Source organism: Acipenser ruthenus, chromosome 53 (genome assembly GCF_902713425.1).
Source record: "Acipenser ruthenus chromosome 53, fAciRut3.2 maternal haplotype, whole genome shotgun sequence".
NCBI classification, from domain to species: domain Eukaryota; kingdom Metazoa; phylum Chordata; class Actinopteri; order Acipenseriformes; family Acipenseridae; genus Acipenser; species Acipenser ruthenus.
Window position 1 is genome coordinate 84,673 of NC_081241.1, and position 5,328 is coordinate 90,000.

Sequence of the window (5,328 nt, forward strand, 5' to 3'; positions counted from 1 at the left end):
GGTGAGGGGGCTTTTTACCAATATGACCTGCAGTATAGCTTTTTTTTTTTTCACTACTGCTTACGCATTAAGTCCTGGATAGCACGTTACAATGGAAATATGCAATCTGATCATGTACTTGTTTTATTGTGAAGAATACAGAAAATAAAGTTTGTTACATTTTCCAACATGTTGTTCCTTTTTTGTGAATGTCTTTCTGGTTCTGAATACTACACCTGATACACAAATGATTGAGTTCAGATTTCTGCTCGCCCTGCAGTGCTCTGTTAAGGGTTCACCAGCACTAAGACTGGACAGCTCGGATCTAGACTGACTTCTACTCGAGCATTTACACAAATCTGACATCCTGTATGCTTCATTAGTTAAGAGCCTGAATTATACACACTAAAGTCAGGGACAATATGTAGTGGTTAACAATCACATTGCTTCTAGTTCCAAATTTGTACTTTTGAGTGTTGGAAGTTATGGAAGAAACATTCTTATTTTATAGCATATGATATAATTTGGCTTCATACATATTTAACAAATGCATATACAGTATTACTGATAACAAAGAAACAACAACCAATCTGCAGACCTGCTTTGAGAAATGACAGGCTCCATTCCAGGATGATGCCAATGATCTGACAAACAGTGTAGGAAGTGGCAACACATACAATGAGGGTGTATGACTTCATTTTTAATGACAAGTTATGGTTAAACTAAGAGAAATTTGCAGATTTAGTGCAAGACCATGCATGAATAATGCTAAAGATTCAATCTTTTGACCTGTTCATTCCTTTCATTTTTGACATTCCCGAAATATTTCTCACAATATACACTGAAGCTACTGTATAACAAAGTTGACTAATAACAGCAGTCAATTGCTACAGCGAAAATAATTATGAAAAGGGGGCCACACAGAGGCTATCAAAAATACATTTATTACTACAAAGGAAAATGGACACAAATTGTCTATTCAACATGTCAATAGTAGTAAAAAATAAAGAAATCACAATAACAGTCCCGAACAAACAAAACAATAAAGGCAATATAAAAATCACCAAAAAAAAACAATGTCCCAGAAAAATCCTATGCAAACATCCCAAAAATAAAGAGCATGAATGGCCATTCAAAAAAAAAAGTGTAATCCAGTAGAGAAATAATTGAAGAAGATCTCACCCTGGCTGCTCTTGATCCGGTGCTGGTTCTGTGAATCTGCAATGCAGTTGATGTAAATCCTTTGAACAACAAAACTAGCAAAAACAAACAGAACCCCAAACAAAAAAGGAATGCAGGAAAAAACCTGGCGGTAAAGAAAATGCAGCCTGCGCTGTTAGGATAGTTGAAAAAGGAAAAACAAAAACTATATATTGAAAAATAATGAAAAAACAAGAAAGTATAGTAATACAACCAAAGATCCTAACAAACAAAGGTGAGCAACAACCACACCCTACTCCTCCTTCCTTCTACTCCCCACCCCTAAAACAGGAAACAGGAACTCAAGGCCTTCCCTGCAACACTGTGTGTGGCTATTGCCACAACTGTGTGTGTGTGTGTGTGTCTCAGTGTGTGTTAGTGTGTGTGTATGAGTCTGTGTGTTTGTGTCAAAACCTGTGTGTGTGTGTCAGTGTGTTCGTGTGTGTCTCAGTGTGTGTGTGTGTCAGTGTGTGTGTATAAGTCTGTGTGTTTGTGTCAAAACCTGTGTGTGTGTGTCAGTGTGTTCGTGTGTGTCTCAGTGTGTGTGTGTGTCAGTGTGTGTGTGTCAGTGTGTGTGTATAAGTCTGTGTGTGTGTCAGTACCTGTGTGTGTGTGTGTGTGTCAGTGTGTGTGTGTCAGTGTGTGTGTATAAGTCTGTGTGTGTGTCAGTACCTGTGTGTGTGTGTGTGTGTGTGTGTCAGTACCTGTGTGTGTGTGTGTGTGTCAGTGTGTGTGTATAATCTGTGTGTGTGTGTGTGTGTGTCAGTACCTGTGTGTGTGTGTGTGTGTCTCAGTGTCTATGTGTGTCAGTGTGTGTGTAAAAGTCTGTGTGTGTGTCTGTCAGTACCTGTGTGTGTGTGTGTGTGTGTTTCAGTACCTGTGTGTGTGTGTGTGTCTGTGTGTGTGTCAGTACCTGTGTGTGTGAGTGTGTGTGTGTGTCTCAGTGTGTGTGTGTGTGTCTCAGTGTGTGTGTGTGTCAGTGTGTGTGTATAAGTCTGTGTGTGTGTGTCAGTACCTGTGTGAGTGTCTGTGTGTGTGTGTCTCAGTGTGTGTGTGTCAGTACCTGTGTGTGTCAGTGTGTGTGTGTCAGTGTGTGTGTGTGTCTGTGTGTGTGTATAAGTCTGTGTGTGTGTGTCAGTGTGTGTTTGTGTCAGTGTGCCTGCGTGTGTTATTGTGTGTCATTGTGTGTGTGTGTGTCAGTGTGTGTATAAGTGTGTGTATGTGTCAGTACCTGTGTGTGTGTCTCTGTGTGTTTGTGTGTGTGTGTGCGCGTCAATGTGTATGTATGTATGTGTCAGTACCTGTGTGTGTGTGTGTGTGTGTGTGTCAGTACCTGTGTGTGTGTGTGTGTGTCAGTACCTGTGTGTGTGTGTGTGTGTGTGTGTGTCAGTACCTGTGTGTGTGTGTGTGTCAGTACCTGTGTGTGTGTGTGTGTGTGTGTCAGTACCTGTGTGTGTGTGCGTGTGTGTGTGTGTGTGTCAGTAACTGTGTGAGTGTCTACCTGTGTGTGTGTGTGTGTGTGTGTCAGTAGCTGTGTGTGTGTGTGTGTCAGTACCTGTGTGTGTGTGTGTGTGTGTGTCAGTACATGTGTGTGTGTGTGTGTGTGTGTGTGTGTGTCAGTACCTGTGTGTGTGTGTGTGTGTGTGTGTCAGTACCTTTGTGTGTTTGTGTGTGTATGTCTCAGTGTGTGTGTGTGTCAGTATCTGTGTGTGTGTGTGTGTGTGTGTCAGTACCTGTGTGTGTGTGTGTCAGTACCTTTGTGTGTTTGTGTGTGTATGTCTAAGTGTGTGTGTGTTAGTATCTGTGTGTGTGTGTGTGTGTGTTAGTACCTCTGTGTGTGAGTGTGTGTGTGTGTGTGTGTGTGTCAGTACCTGTGTGTGTGTGTGTCAGAACCTGTGTGTGTTTGTGTGTGTGTGTGTGTGTGTGTCAGTACCTGTGTCTGTGTCTGTGTGTGTGTGTGTGTGTGTGTGTCAGTGTGTGTGTATAAGTCTGTGTGTGTGTGTCAGTACCTGTGTGTGTGTGTGTCAGTACCTGTGTGTGTGTGTGTCAGTACCTGTGTGTGTGTGTGTGTGTGTGTCAGTACCTGTGTGTGTGTGTCAGTACCTGTGTGTGTGTGTCTCAGTGTGTGTGTGTGTGTGTGTGTCAGTACCTGTGTGTGTGTGAGTGTCTCAGTGTGTGTGTGTCACTGTGTGTGTATAAGTCTGTGTGTGTGTGTGTGTGTGTGTCAGTGTGTGTGTGTGTGTCAGTGTGTGTGTAAAAGTCTGTGTGTGTGTGTTTAAGTACCTGTGTGTGTGTCGGTAGCTGTGTGTGTGTGTGTGTGTGTCAGTACCTGTGTGTGTGTGTGTGTGTGTCAGTATCGTGTGTCAGTAACTGTGTGTGTTTTTGTGTGTCAGTGCGTTTGTGTGCATCAATATGTATGTTTGTGTGTGTCAGTGTGTGTGTGTGTGACTCAGTGTGTGTGTATAAGTGTGTGTGCGTGTGTGTCAGTACGTGTGTGTGTGTGTCAGTACGTGTGTGTGTGTGTGTGTGTGTTTGTCAGTACCTGTGTGTGTGTGTGTGTGTGTCAGTACCTTTGTGTGTGTGTGTGTGTGTCAGTATCTGTGTGTGTGTGTTTGTGTGTGTGTCAGTACCTGTGTGTGTGTGTGTGTGTCAGTACCTCTGTGTGTGTGTCAGTACCTGTGTGTGTGTGTGTGTGTGTGTGTGTCAGTACCTGTGTGTGTGTGTCAGAACCTGTGTGTGTTTGTGTGTGTGTGTGTGTCAGTACCTGTGTCCGTGTGTGTGTCTGTGTGTGTGTGTCAGTACCTGTGTGTGTGTGTGTGTGTGTCAGTACCTGTGTCTGTGTGTGTGTCTGTGTGTGTGTGTGTGTGTGTCAGTACCTGTGTGTGTGTGTGTGTGTCAGTACCTGTGTGTGAGAGTGTGTGTGTGTCAGTACATCTGTGTGTGTGTCAGTACCTGTGTGTGTGTGTGTGTGTGTGTGTGTCAGTACCTGTGTGTGTGTGTGTGTGTCAGAACCTGTGTGTGTTTGTGTGTGTGTGTGTCAGTACCTGTGTCTGTGTGTGTGTCTGTGTGTGTGTGTGTGTGTGTCAGTACCTGTGTGTGTGTGTGTGTGTCAGTACCTGTGTGTGAGAGTGTGTGTGTGTCAGTACATCTGTGTGTGTGTCAGTACCTGTGTGTGTGTGTGTGTGTGTGTGTGTCAGTACCTGTGTGTGTGTGTGTGTGTCAGAACCTGTGTGTGTTTGTGTGTGTGTGTGTCAGTACCTGTGTCTGTGTGTGTGTCTGTGTGTGTGTGTGTCAGTACCTGTGTGTGTGTGTGTGTGTGTCAGTACCTTTGTATGTGTGTGTGTGTGTCAGTACCTGGTGTGTGTGTGTCAGTACCTGTGTGTGTGTGTCAGTAGCTGTGTGTGTGTGTCAGTAGCTGTGTGTGTGTGTGTGTCAGTACCTATGTGTGTGTGTGAGAGTACCTGTGTGTGTGTGTGTGTGTGTGTCAGTACCTGTGTGTGTGCGTGTGTGTGTGTGCGTGTGTGTGTGTGTGTCAGTACGTGTGTGTGTGTGTGTATAAGTCTGTGTGTGTGTGTGTCAGTGTGTGTGTGTGTCATTACCTGTGTGTGTGTGTGTGTGTGTGTGTGTGTGTCAGTACCTGTGTGTGTGTGTGTGTGTGTCAGTACCTGTGTGTGTGTGTGTGTGTGTGTCTCAGTGTGTGTGTGTCTCAGTGTGTGTGTGTGTGTTTCAGTGTGTGTTTGTGTCAGTGTGTGTGTGTATAAGTCAGTGTGTGTGTGTGTGTCAGTATGTGTGTGTGTGTGTCTCTGTGTGTCTCAGTGTGTGTGTGTGTCAGTGTGTGTGTATAAGTTTGTGTGTGTGTGTCAAAACCTGTGTGTGTGTAAGTACCTGTGTGTGTGTGTGTGTGTGTGTGTGTGTGTGTGTCAGTACCTGTGTGTGTGTGTGTGTGTGTCAGTATCTGTGTGTGTGTTTGTGTGTGTCAGTACCTGTGTGTGTTTGTGTGTGTATCAGTACCTGTGTGTGTGTGTGTGTGTGTGTCAGTACCTGTGTGTGTGTCAGTACCTGTGTGTGTGTGTCTGTGTGTGTGTGTGTGTCAGTACCTCTGTGTGTGTGTGTCAGTACCTGTGTGTGTGTGTCTCAGTGTGTGTGTGT